The sequence below is a fragment of the Procambarus clarkii genome, chromosome 55 (assembly GCF_040958095.1).
Source record: "Procambarus clarkii isolate CNS0578487 chromosome 55, FALCON_Pclarkii_2.0, whole genome shotgun sequence".
In the NCBI taxonomy this organism is placed as follows: Eukaryota; Metazoa; Arthropoda; class Malacostraca; order Decapoda; family Cambaridae; genus Procambarus; species Procambarus clarkii.
In genome coordinates, this window is record NC_091204.1 from 21050853 (window position 1) to 21065228 (window position 14376).

The following is a 14376-nucleotide window of genomic DNA, read 5'->3' on the forward strand; positions in this document are numbered from 1 at the left end:
TGTAATTTATCAGCCTAAAATTACCTGTACCTGTACCTGTAAAGTAAAGCTGTAAAGTACCTATAAACATTTGTTGTCAGTTCTACAGTAAATTATCTACTTAGAATTATCTGTTAGTTTAAGGACTTGCCCGAAACGCTATGCGTGCTAGTGGCTTTACAAGATTGCGAAATCAACATCATTCCTATGTTCTCTCTTAACCCCCAATGTACGTTCTTGATAATAAATAAATAAATAATTAATAAAATAAATAAATATAGTCTCCCCCTAGAAAGTTCCCGTTCTCTTCGATGAGTGCATCGGGTTAAACGGGAAGACGACCATCGCTACGCATCTTCCAATACACTAACCGCTCTCTCGGGCGCATCCGATCCCACAATCGTCGTCAATCAACAACATAACCGCTCACAACAGCTCTCTCTGGATCTCCAGTGAGCCCCTCCAGTGGCTTTGATCGTCGCCCCTAAATCAACACAACAACAGTGGCTTTGATCGTCGCCCCTAAATCAACACAACAACAGTGGCTTTGATCGTCGCCCCTAAATCAACACAACAACAGTGGCTTTGACCGCCGGAGGTGACATTCGCCTTTGGTTATCGTGCTATGTCTGCCGTACTGCTGCGCTGCTTCAGAGTCTGGCACGGAGCTCCTACGACCCGTGTGGTGTCCCTTCAACACCAACACAACGAAGTTTGACCATATACAGGTAACCATATTTACTGAAGGCTTTTGATGCTACAGCTAATAATAAGTATATAAGTGATATAAGTAGAAACACATCTGTACTATTGCTTATACTGAGTTATTTTAGTTCATTTATTATGCAGCCCATACCCATCATGGTCGAGCCGAGCCGGTCGGCCAAGCAGACAGCACGCTGGACTTGTGATCCTGTGGTCCCGGGTTCGATCCCGGGCGCTGACGAGAAATAATGGGCAGAGTTTCTTTCACCCTATGCCCCTGTTATCTAGCAGTAAAATAGGTACCTGGGTGTTAGCTGTCACGGGCTGCTTCCTGGGGGTGGAGGCCTGGTCGAGGACCGTGCCGCGGGGACACTAAAAGCCATCTAAAAGCGAAATCATCTCAAGATAACCTCAAGAATCTCAAGATAGCATGTATTATGGCTATGCCGGCACTTATAATTTTATTTATTTATTTATTTATATACAAGAAGGTACATTTGGGGTTAAGAGAGTACATAACAATGATGATTTTACATTCTTGCAAAGCCACTAGCACACACAGCGTTTTGGGCAAGTCCTTAATCTAACAGGTAATTTTAAGTAGATAATTTCCAGCAAAATTGACAGATAATATTTACAGGTACATTGTAAGACATTTTGAAAAAATACACAAAGATTAGATTAATACAAAATAATGACAATACACTGTAATGACAAAGAATACTAGGTACATTAGGGTAAAGTTTAAAGGTTATCAATTGGTTCATTGTAGCACAATTTAAGGATCATTTCAAGTAATAATGCAGTTGACTATGCACTCAATATAACAATCATGATATCAGATGATATCAATAATTACAAAGGTAAAGTTATATGGCTTAGGTGCATATATTGGGAGATTGAGTAGCACTAGATATGTTGCAAGTTCATAGCACTAGGTAGGAAACTATGAAGGTGAAATTAGGTATTTTTTGCTTTTTGTTTTTAATAAGGCAAAAGGCAAATAAGGCAATATAATAAAAAAATCGGGAGGGAAATAAACACAGAAAAATATTCACTATCACTTCAAGACGATCTAATTAGGGTTTTGAAATGGTCAAAAGATTGGCAGATGCATGTTTGCTGTGAAGAAGGTAGGATAGTGATCAGTTATTCTGGCAGTGATTATATTTGAACCCCCGTTGGAATCAGACCCAACTATGGGATGGGTCAACCCAAGTATCACGTTTCCAAAAGGGTCACCCATGTTGGAATAGACAAATGCCGAAGAATATTGTTGAAAACATCTGAATAACTTATTAAACCAAAATTATTTATAAGTCAGAAGAAAGACAGAGATGGGATCTATATGTAAAACCTCTACCAGACAAATATTTTAAGTAAAACCGAAGAGATTTGTAGCTGTATAAAAGTGGCAGTTTTCACACTCGTCAAGCTCGAAACCCGCAGTATTCATCTCAGAACAATGCTTATTTTATGCAGATTCATTAATAAATGTAAGAGTTTTATATGTTGCAAGAAAGTTAGAAATATAAGCTTCATTCTAAATACCTTACCATGGGCATATTTAAATTTAAAGCGAAGATACGTGTACTTTTATAATAGCCAAGCTCCGACCCCGGACAGATCGATCGACAGAGCAACACTCTCTCTCAGAACAATGTTTATTTCACGTAAATTTGTAAATAATCGTAAATTTTTTATATGCCTCAAAAAAGGCAGGAATATAAGGCTCATTTTAAACACTTTATCATAGCCATAATTAAAGTTCTAATGAAGATTCATGTGTTTTAATAATCGCTGAACTCCGACCCCTGCATAGACTGATCGACAACAAATCTCAACAAATTCAACAAATCTCTAGTGTTATATTTTCCCGTATATCCTTAAAAAAGCAAGAGTAATGCTAGTTCATAAAGGAGGCGAGACAGCTGACATAAACACCTACAGACCCATATCAAATCTACCAATACTCTTTAAAAGTATTTGAAAAACTATATTTAAACTGCTCTATTCCTACCTTGTAAAGCTCAACATAATTAGTCCGTTAGTTTGGCTTCTATTCCCAAAAGAGTACCAATGATACCATTACTGTATTAATCTACTTGATATAATCTACACAGCCCTTGTCAAAAATGAGTTCCCAGTTGGCCTCTTCTTTGATCTGAGAAAGGCCTTTGATACTGTAAACCATAACTACCTCTTAGACTTCACCACTATGAAATCCGAGGCCTTTGTTGGAACTATATTTTATCCTGTCGTAGTGACACACAAATTTGTAGCCATCAATGACATAACCTCCCCCACTCTATCATTAACTGTAGGAGTGCCACAGGGCAGCATCTTAGGACCTCTCCTATTTCTGATATACATCAATGATTTGTATAATGTTTCTAGCATTCTTAAACATATACTATTTGCTGCTGATACTACCTTCATCTATTCAGACCCTAACCCCCACACACACACTAAATAATACTGTAAATAATGAATTTAAAAAGTTCACTTTTGGATGTCAGCCAACAAACTCACACTAAACATAGAAAAGACCTACTACATTTTATTTGGAAGTAAATCATCAAATCAAATTCAACTTCAGATCGACAATGTTAACATTTAAAATGATGGAAAGTTCCTTGGCCTATACATAGACTAGAGATTGAACTTCAGCATCCACATACAACACAGCCAGAAAAGTCTAAAAAAATGGTTGGTATACTCTTTAAAATGATTGGCCCCCCCCCCACACTCTGCTATCCTCTCTTTATACTATGCACTAATCTATCCCTATATTATATACAGTATCTGTGCATGGGGTTCAATCACTGCAAATTACCTCAAGCCCATCATCACTCAGCAAAAATCTGCTATCAGAACTATAACAAACTATGTCTTTAGACAATACACATCCCCTCTGTTATAAGTCCCTCAACATGCTAAACAAACACTCCACACTTTCTCTTGTGCTATCTACATGTACAGAACCTTGTTTTTAAATTCTAATTGTGCTTTTCCTCGTATAGGGGGTACCTCGGTTTAAGAGCTTAATCCGTGCCTGGAGACAGCTTGTAACCCGAAACTCGTAAACCGAAGCTAATTTCCCCATAAGAAATAATCGGAAGTGAATTAATCTGTTCCTGACTACCCAAAAACTTCACTTCAAACTAAACTTTATACCTAATTCATTTAAAGGCTCAAAGTCTAGTTCTGGCACACACATTCAGGCCAAAATTTTCTCCAGCCAGAGATCAGGATTCTTTGAGTCACTTCTTGCCAGGCTTTGTCAATGAGTTTTAAAGCACTACAAATGTTAAAATGGTCCTTCCAGAACTCTTTGAGGGTGAGCTTTGTGGGTTCAGTCATTTTAAAACATTTCTGAAAAGTGCCCTTTCATAAAATTTCTTAAAATTCGCTATGATTTTCTGGTCCATAGCCTGAATTAGAGGAGTGGTGTTAGGAGGAAGGAACTTTACTGTGAGAAAATTACTGTATCTGTGCAACAATTCATCTTCCAAGCCTGGAGGATGAGCAGCAGCATTGTCGAGGAGAAGCAGGGCCTTGAGTGGCAAACTTTTCTCCTGCAGATATTTTTGTATAGCAGGGCACACCACATCATTCACCCACTCCGAAAAAAAAATCCTAGTCATCCATGCCTTATTAGCCGTCCACATCACACACATTTGGTTTTTCTGCACACCATACTTTTTGAAAACTCTTGGATTTTCAGAATGATACACAAGCAAGGGTTTAATTTTCAAATCTGCACTCGTTCCAGGGGTTTTCTTTACAAGGTCTTTGTGCAATATCCTGGTTTTCTCACAAATGATGGCCTCTGAAACCAACCTGTTCTCGCACTTGTTTATAGTCAATATTTGGCTTATTATTAAGTGCATATGTGACATACTAATTTATTGTGAATATTTGAGTTTACCTTGAAAAGCTGAATAGAAAACACCAACCTAACCTAACCTTAGTATGTTAAGATAAGCAACTTATTGCTTCTTAATTACAATAAATACTTATACCTATACTGATATTACAGTTTTATATAAATAATAAAACAAAATTAAAATGTTTAAATAAATTTTAAAGTAACTCAGGATATTGTCAAATTTTGTATAAAATCTCTATTGTTTAATAAAACTGAAAAAGAAATTCCTAATATTAAAACTGGTGTATAGCCAATCCATAGAAAGAGTTTATACCTTGAAAACAAAATATAACTTGGAATATACCACATATGTACTTATTAATAAGCCAAATATTGACAATAAGCATTGTCATATATGTACTGTCTTGTGTGAGAGCAGGTTGCTGAAACACTATCACCCGCTAACTCCTTGTTGTGTATCCAAATTAATAACAACTTTTCCACATCCTCAAGTATTTGTGGTCTTTGTTTCATGATTGTTGATATGCCTTTTTCCACTTTAGCACTCATAATGTCCTTTTTCTTGGCAAGTATAGTGCATATCGTTGACGTGGATTTGTTGTACTGCCTAGCTAGTTCAACAACACGAGTACCATTTTCATGCTTCCGAATGATCTCTTGTTTTTCCTCTATTGTCATCCTCACATGTGATTTCTTGCCTTGAACCTTACTACTGGCTTTCTAGGGACCCATGGCGAGATATATAATAACAATTTTTATGCTCAAATGGCCAAAAATCTGACAAAAAACAGTGAATTCTTGTGAAGAATTTAGGCGGGAGAGTCACTAGGCACGAGGCACTTGTAAACTGAGGCGCGATCGCCATGCCACCACACGCTAGGTCGGCCCGTACACGTATCAACACGCTCGTAACCCGATGCAAATTTTCCGACCAAATCGAGCTCGTAACCTGAAAAGCTCATAAACCGGGATGCTCGTAACCCAGGGTTCCACTGTAGATGTAATAGAACCCATAAGCATCTGGGTTTTATTACTCAATCTGTGCAAACACTCCATACAAATAAAAGGCCCCAGTCTATGGAACTCACTCCCTGATGAATTAAACAAATTGTCCAACCTATGCCTTATTCAAAAGTAAAACCAAAAAGTACCTAATTTCACCCTCATAGTTTCCTACCATGTGTTTCAAATTCACACTGTATCTTGTGCTACCCACTCCCCCAATATTAGTATTTAACCCCTTAACTGTGCGGCCTCCAAATATGACCCCCCCCCTCCCAGTGCGCAGGAAATAAAATCTCTGGAAAAAATTCTTTTCTGTTTTTAGTGTCAAAAACTCTTCCCTGAGTTAGGGTATAGTAACAGAAGGTCGAAATTGTAAGTACAGTGGAACCTCTATTAACGAGTTTTTCCAGTAACGAGCAAGCCACTCGCAGCAAATTTGTCTCTATTGACGAGCTCGCCTCTATTAACGAGTGAAACCACATGGCACTTCCTAGCGTCTCGCGGGTTCTCGCAAATTCTCGGACGCCTCCGACACCAGTGTTGTTGTTGTATCTCACATGACAAGCATCCCTCTGGATTTATTTGAGCTTTTCTTTGGGTTTTTAGTGGTTTTGCGACTACAATTTGTAACACACGATGTCTCCAAAGAAGCTGCTTGCTAAAGATAGTGTTGTCAAGAGGAAGAAAGACACAATTACTGTGGATTTAAAGAAGGAAATTATAGCAAAGCATGAGTGTGGTGTCTGTGTGATTGATCTCATAAGGAAGTATGGCAGGTCCTCATCAACAATTTACACCATTAGTAAGGGAATGAGGAGGTAAGGGAGGATGCTGCCTCTTCCACTGAGATCAGGGAAGTGTTTGGAATGTTTGAAAAGGTGAACGCATTCTTGGAAAAGCTGCCCTGATAAAGCAGTGACAACCCGGTGTGTGAAAATGTTTAATTAATTTATCACTTTGTGATAACACTTTATGAAAGTGTTATCACTTTCGCAGGTATATGTCGCTTGAACGTAACACACTTTTTTTTCTCTTGAATGCACCCAAACACCGCGCTCAAGCGTCATTTGAGCAAATATTTCTATAAAATCCAATTCTTATCCGATCGACTTGGGGATTGTATACATGTTTGCCATGTGCAGGCGATGAGTCACAATAACGTGGCTGAAGTATGTTGACCAGACCACACACTAGAAGTTGAAGGGACGACGACGTTTCGGTCCATCCTGGACCATTCTCAAGTCGATTGGGAATCAACTTGAGAATGGTCCAGGACGGACCGAAACGTCGTTGTCCCTTCAACTTCTAGTGTGTGGTCTGGTCAACATGTTTGCCATGAAATTTCCGTTTTCTTTAATAACCACATTTCCTATTTGAGAAAACGGCATTGTATTGTATCTTCGTGGTAAGACTATTATATTGTTGACACAACGAGTGTAATCAACGTAGTTTTTTATTTGGTGCTGGTCTAATGCATCCTTGTGTGACATTTGAAATGAAATTTGGGTGAAATTCCCAAGAAGAGAGAGTCCGCCTGACTCAGAGGTGGATTCTCCTTCCACACCATAACCCCTCTCATCCTTCCCACCTCCCCATCGTCTCCCTCAAGCCAGCAACTACTCTTCATAAGGTAAAGTAAATATTAAAACACTACAACAAAACATTTATATTTACATGTGCAATATTATATTTACATAAAAAAAGTCATACAAGTATGGATGTTTTTGGGAGTGGAACGGATTAAATTTATTTCCTTTATTTTAAATGGGGAAATTTGTTTCCAAAGACGAGTTTTCCAGGTAACGAGCTCGGTGCCAGAACGGATTAAACTCGTTAATAGAGGTTCCACTGTACTTTAGCTGTTATGGGGTCCGTAAGTTCGTGCATGACGTCATCATCACCCGTGGCATACGCCCCCGGGGCCTGTAGGGCGCTCTGAGCAGGATGCGCGAGTTACCGCGAATATATTTTTGTTAATTTTCTGCGCACAGTTCCAAATACATTTTATATGCTTTTACGTGCCAATCCTATGTATAATGAACATATACACTATATTATTGCAGTAGAACATCTGTACTGTCTGAAGACACTGTGTTACGTGCATGACACATGTGTTCACATATCCAGCACATATTTCCATTGTATTCTGCTAATTTATGTATATATACAGTCTATTTACACACTATACACTATCACACACTATATACATTCACCATGAACACACTCAGAACTCCACGAGTTCTTTTGGAGTTCCACTCCACGTGAGAACTCACGAGTCCACGAGTTCGAGATATTTTGAAAAAAGGTGACACCCCTAGGGTCAACACTGCAGCAGAGGAGCTCCAGCATATTTCAACAATCCTAAGTATTGTAGTACAGGTTGATGGTAGTGAGTGGTGTCCCAGAGAACATAAAGGTATAGTGCTCTTGAAAAATAGGTGAGATAACAGGAAAGTGCTAAGGGAAGTGAAAAATTCGGATGAGAAAAAGTTGCCCTAGTGTTTACAGTGCAGAGAAGAACATTCAAGATGGCCACTGGCAAGGGGAAAAACAAAACAGAGCTTGATTTTGAGGGATTCAATGAAGAAAGCATTGATATTAGCAGTCTACATAACAAGTTGGTAAATTTAGATACTATAGTGAACTCTCGTGTAGAAATAATTAGTAAATTGAAAGAAAGTAATGACCATTTGAATAGCAAAGTTTTATGTCTTGAGGGTTTAGTGAAAGACTTGCGCAAGGATAAGAATCAATTGGAAACAAATTGCAAAGCCATGGAAGAAGAAAATAAACTCTTAAAAATAGCTTTGGAAGAAGTTAAAGTAAATTTAAACATAAATGACTACAATAGGTTAGGCAAGGAAATTCAACAGGAGAAACAGCTTTTGTCAGCACAGATGGAGGAAGTTACACAGGGAATAGAACAGTGCAATAAAGATATGCAACTCACTTATGCACAAGTGGCCAAGGAGAAGGAAAAAAGTAGAAGAAGCAGTAAAGGAAGTCAAACACTGCAGCAACCAAGATAAAACAAACATTAGGCTGGAAGTGAGAAAAGAATTGGCATCTAACCCGAAGTTGGTGCAAAACACAGTTGATCGGAGTAAGTCCCTGATCATTTTTGGCTGCAAAGAAAAGGCGATAACATCTAGGTCAGAAAGAGCTGTAGAAGAAGCTAAAGTAGTAGATAAAATTGTTGGCCTCGTGGAAGGTCTTACAACCATAGAGAATGTGTGCGACTACAGGAGAATAGGCAGGTACGTAAAAGGGAAAAATCGACCTTTGAGGATCACCCTAAACGATGCCAAACAGATGGAAGAAGTACTAAGGAATGCTAGAAAATTGCAAAGTGATGAGGATGGGAAAGGGTGGTCGTTAAGACGAGATCTTTCAAAAGAAGATAGAGAGAAGCTGAAACTGAACCTCGCCGAGGCAAAACATTTAAATGAGAGCAGGAATGAAGAAGAAATAAATTCTTTTTTCTACAAAGTGATAGGGGTAGGCAAACCAGTAAAGTGGTACATAAAGGCAAACCAACAAAATCAATAGAGAGAGGGGGAGTGAAGAATAAGGAGAGGGGGAACAAGTTCCTGAAGATTGCATACACCAACATAGATGGAGTGAGATCGAAGATACTGGAGTTAAGTGATGTAATACAGCTGCAGACACCAGACATTGTTGCACTCACGGAGACTAAACTTGAAGATGTAATTTTAAATGAGGTCATATTCCCAAGGAGCTACTCAATTTGGAGACGGGACAGAAAAATTAGGAAAGGCGGTGGTGTTGCTGTGCTGGTAAAAGAACACCTAAAGGTGAAGGAAATAATGACTGCCAATCCACAAGAAGTTGACATAATAGCACTAGAGATCTGCCATGAGGATGATAAACTAATGATAATAAATGCATATAGTCCACCACCAAGCAGCACATGGTCAGAGGAGGAGCTAGATAGTAAACGTGAAGGTCTTATAACAATAATGAGAGAGATTATAGCGAGAGCGGATAACGATAGATCACGACTGTTGATAGTCGGTGACTTCAACTTGAAATCCATAGACTGGGAAGCATATGAAGCTAAAACAGAAGATTTTTGGACCTGTAAATTTGTAGACCTCATCCTGGAAACATTCTTGTATCAACATGTTAAACAAGCTACGAGGATGAGGGAAGGGGATGTTCCCTCCATGCTAGATTTGATATTTACCAGGAAGGAGGAAGAGATATTTGACATTCAGTACCTTCCTCCCTTGGGTAAAAGTGACCATGTCTTTTTGGGAATAAAGTATGCAATGCGTTATAAGCTGGAAGAAAATAAGGAGGTTGAAGCAGTTGAAAAACCAGACTTCAGGAGAGGACATTATGGTGACCTTAGAAATTTTTTTAGTGAGTATAATTGGGCAGACTTGATGCTAGGCAAGGAAGTGAATGAGATGTATGTCAAGTTTTGTGAAATATATGATAAAGGCACAAAAAAATTTATACCAAAACAGAGATGCAGAACTAGGAAACAGGATTGGTTCAATAGAAATTGCGAGAGGGCTAGAGACCAAAAGACACAAAAATGGAATCAATACAGGAAGAGGCCGAACCCCCAAACATACCAGCGATACAAAGATGCGAGAAACAACTACACGGCAGTGAGGAGAGAGGCAGAAAGAAATTTTGAAAAAGGTATTGCAGACAAATGTAAAACAGAACCAGGTCTATTCTATAAATTCATAAACAACAAATTGCAGGTAAAGGATAATATTCAGAGGTTGAAAATGGGAAATAGATTCACGGAAGATGAAAAGGAAATGTGTGAAACACTAAACGAAAAGTTCCAAAGTGTGTTTGTACAAAATGAAATCTTTAGGGAACCAGATACAATAAGAATTCCAGAGAACAACATAGAGCACATAGAGGTGACTAGAGACGAAGTGGAAAAAAATGCTCAGGAGCTCGGTAAGAACAAAGCAGCTTGACCCAGATGGCGTTTCACCATGGGTTCTGAGAGAATGTGCATCTGAGCTCAGCATTCCACTTCACCTGATCTTTCAGGCATCCCTGTGTACAGGAATCGTAGCAGACGTGTGGAAACAGGCTAACATAGTTCTAATCTACAAAATTGGCAGCAGGGAAGACCCCCTCAATTATAGACCTGTATCATTGACAAGTGTAATAGTGAAAGTATTGGAAAAACTAATCAAAACTAAATGGGTAGAACACCTAGAGAGAAATGATATAATATCAGACAGACAGTATGGTTTTCGAATCTGGAAGGATCCTGTGTATCGAATTTACTCAGTTTCTATGATCGAGCCACAGAGATATTACAGGAAAGAGATGGTTGGGTTGACTGCATCTATCTGGACCTAAAAAAGGCTTTCGACAGAGTTCCACATAAGAGGTTGTTCTGGAAACTGGAAAATATTGGAGGGGTGACAGGTAAGCTTCTATCATGGATGAAAAATTTTCTGACTGATAGAAAAATGAGGGCAGTAATCAGAGGCAATGTATCGGAATGGAGAAATGTCACAAGTGGAGTACCACAGGGTTCAGTTCTTGCACCAGTGATGTTTATTGTGTACATAAATGATCTACCAGTTGGTATACAGAATTATATGAACATGTTTGCTGATGATGCTAAGATAATAGGAAGGATAAGAAATTTAGATGATTGTCATGCCCGTCAAGAAGGCCTGGACAAAATAAGTAGATGGAGCACCACTTGGCAAATGGAATTTAATGTTAATAAATGTCATGTTATGGAATGTGGAATAGGAGAACATAGACCCCACACAACCTATATATTATGTGAGAAATCTTTAAAGAATTCTGATAAAGAAAGAGATCTAGGGGTGGTTCTAGATAGAAAACTATCACCTGAGGACCACATAAAGAATATTGTGCAAGGAGCCTATGCAATGCTTTCTAACTTCAGAATTGCATTTAAATACATGGATGGCGATATACTAAAGAAATTGTTCATGACTTTTGTTAGGCCAAAGCTAGAATATGCAGCTGTTGTGTGGTGCCCATATCTTAAGAAGCACATCAACAAACTGGAAAAGGTGCAAAGACATGCTACTAAGTGGCTCCCAGAACTGAAGGGTAAGAGCTACGAGGAGAGGTTAGAAGCATTAAACATGCCAAAACTAGAAGACAGAAGAAAAAGAGGTGATATGATTACTACATACAAAATAGTAACAGGAATTGATAAAATCGACAGGGAAGATTTCCTGAGACCTGGCACTTCAAGAACAAGAGGTCATAGATTTAAACTAGCTAAACACAGATGCCGAAGAAATATAATAAAATTCACCTTCGCAAATAGAGTGGTAGACGGTTGGAACAAGTTAAGTGAGAAGGTGGTTGAGGCCAAGACCGTCAGTAGTTTCAAAGCGTTATATGACAAAGAGTGCTGGGAAGACGGGACACCACGAGCGTAGCTCTCATCCTGTAACTACACTTAGGTAATTACACTTAGGTAATTACGAGTGTCAGCTGCCACATCCTCTCTCCTCCAACATCCAGTATCTCCCTCACTCCTCCAACATCTTACTCGCCAACATTGCTCCTCCAACCATACTGTTATTGTTTGTATTACACTATTTACACATGTTATGTATACCTATCTACATGTTTTATTCACCAGAACTATGCAAGTAAGACGGTACTGTGTCTAAACTTTACAGTGGCCACCATACACTGCATGAGAAATCTCACAGCAGCCAGCAGACGATGCTACGATTACGTCACCTCCCTCACCAAAATAGCTTCTCCCAACATACTCCTGTTGCTGTTACTACACTATATACACACATTGTATATACCCATGTACAATGTGTTCACCATAGCGAAACCACCAAGATAGTATGGTGAGCAAGACAAGAGTGGCTGCCACACGGTGAGGCTACCTCGATTCTCTCCCTCGCTCCCTCACCACAATTACTCCTCCCACAATATTATGCACAGTGCTTAATATCACCACAATCCTGCTGTTATCACAATACTGGTCACTAAATCCTGTAAATACATAATTGACCACAAGTTTATTTTGTAAAGGAAGCTAAAAAGTCATTTGAAGATTCCTAGATGGATGAACTAATGCTGTGGTGCTGTGTCTAGCACTGTGAACATTGTGAACAGCATTGAATCACTAATATTTGAACATTGTACACAGTCATTATCACACTCAGGCTCTTCTGTAATACTATCATGGCTAAATAATGCAAGTTACATATATATTTTGACATTATTAGGCGATGCTGTGGTCACAAGCTGAACAGCAGTGCTATGGGCTCATGCTGCGAGCGCCGGCCTTGGTTGCTCACTCACTACTGAGGCTCTCACACCCGGGAATGTGGACCACGATTTTTTTTAAAGATGGCTTCTGTTTACAAGAGCTTTACTGAGGAAGCTGATGTGAACCCCATGTAGCCGCGGGAGTTTTGAATGGAATGTGAAAAATACAAATACCCGGAGGGCGCGTAGCGCACCCCAGACATGGGCCTGCAGGCGCGTTGCGCAGTTAAATGGTTAAAACATGTATCTTCATGTGTAATCACCACTGTCATTTTATATTGTAGTTATTTGTTGATCTAAAATTTTGCTACAATGTACCTGCCCTAAATGCTATGCATGTTAGTGACTTTGTAAGAATGTTAAATCACCAATATTATGTACTCATACAAACCCATTATACCTTCTTGTAAATTTTTAGTTATAAATAATTTATAACTTAAATATTCAAGGAATTTATAAATAAATAAGTGTGGGTGGGAATGGAAAAGGTTGCAGAGGCCCATAATGGGCTCAGGGACTGAACCCAAAAATTTATTTACTTAAGCAAATTAGTCTTGATAGCTGGTTGCAAAATTTGTTATATTTAATGTCACATCAACAATTACTGGGGTAGAGAACCGACCACAAGTTCAGTCTCCAAACTAAGTAATATAACATATGTGGTGAGCTAGTTTTATAATTTGTATAATTATCCAGCACACCACTCCCCATTCAGTGGACACCTGTGGAAAGGTTTCATTCACCCACATTTACTACCTGCAGTTAGCAAACTGGGTATATTTGGTTAAAGTTTCTGGTAGATTGCAAGTACTGAAGGAAGTGACCTCAGACTCCATAGTGTTGGAATTTAAAGTTTTTGTGGTTAATTTACCTGGATTTACCTCAGGGCCACTAACACACTATTGACCTTGACAAGGATACGAAGCCAGTGGCTTGACAAAAGTCCCCCCATTTGCCCTGATGATTTTTTCCAGTTGGATTTTAAAATTTAACAGTTTTGGTATTTACTGCATCGGCGGGTAGGCCGCTCCATGGGTTTATAACCTTGTGGGTGAAAACCATGTCCTTTTTTCAGTCTTACATTATGGATTGAGCATGAAACCAATGCTCCTTGTTGGTGTTACATCTGACTTTTTGAAAAAATTGTCCAGATCAACATATTTCAGATTGTTCAGTATTTTAAGTTTCAGTGAGATATGCCTTATCATGCCTGGTTTGCAGTGTTGTTAGCCCTATGGCCCTCAACCGTTCGTGGTACAAGAGTTGAGTCTGGAATGATTTTTGTTGTTCAGTGCTTGCACTGTCTCCACAGCAGCTATGTCAAAGATTAAACAAACCCTGGCTCACAAGTGGCATCCTGAAAGTAATCAAGAAACATGAATATGAAAAAAAACTTAGGATTGGCCTAGTTATAAAAGTAATTAAGATGTACAGTGGGGCCTCGATTTACGATGGTAATCCATTCCGAGAGACGTATCGTAAGTCGAAACGATTTTTCCCATAAG

At 38.9% G+C, this 14376-nt stretch overlaps 1 long non-coding RNA gene across 1 annotated transcript in view; it reads left to right on the forward strand.

Moving 5' to 3' along the window:
* The first annotated feature begins 309 nt into the window (after positions 1-309).
* The window catches only part of LOC123755722 (uncharacterized), a 64285-nt gene continuing 50218 nt past the window's right edge, over positions 310-14376 (forward strand). The window contains exon 1 of the long non-coding RNA XR_006772561.2: positions 310-707. This is a non-coding gene — a long non-coding RNA (uncharacterized lncRNA). The remainder of the gene's footprint in view (positions 708-14376) is intronic.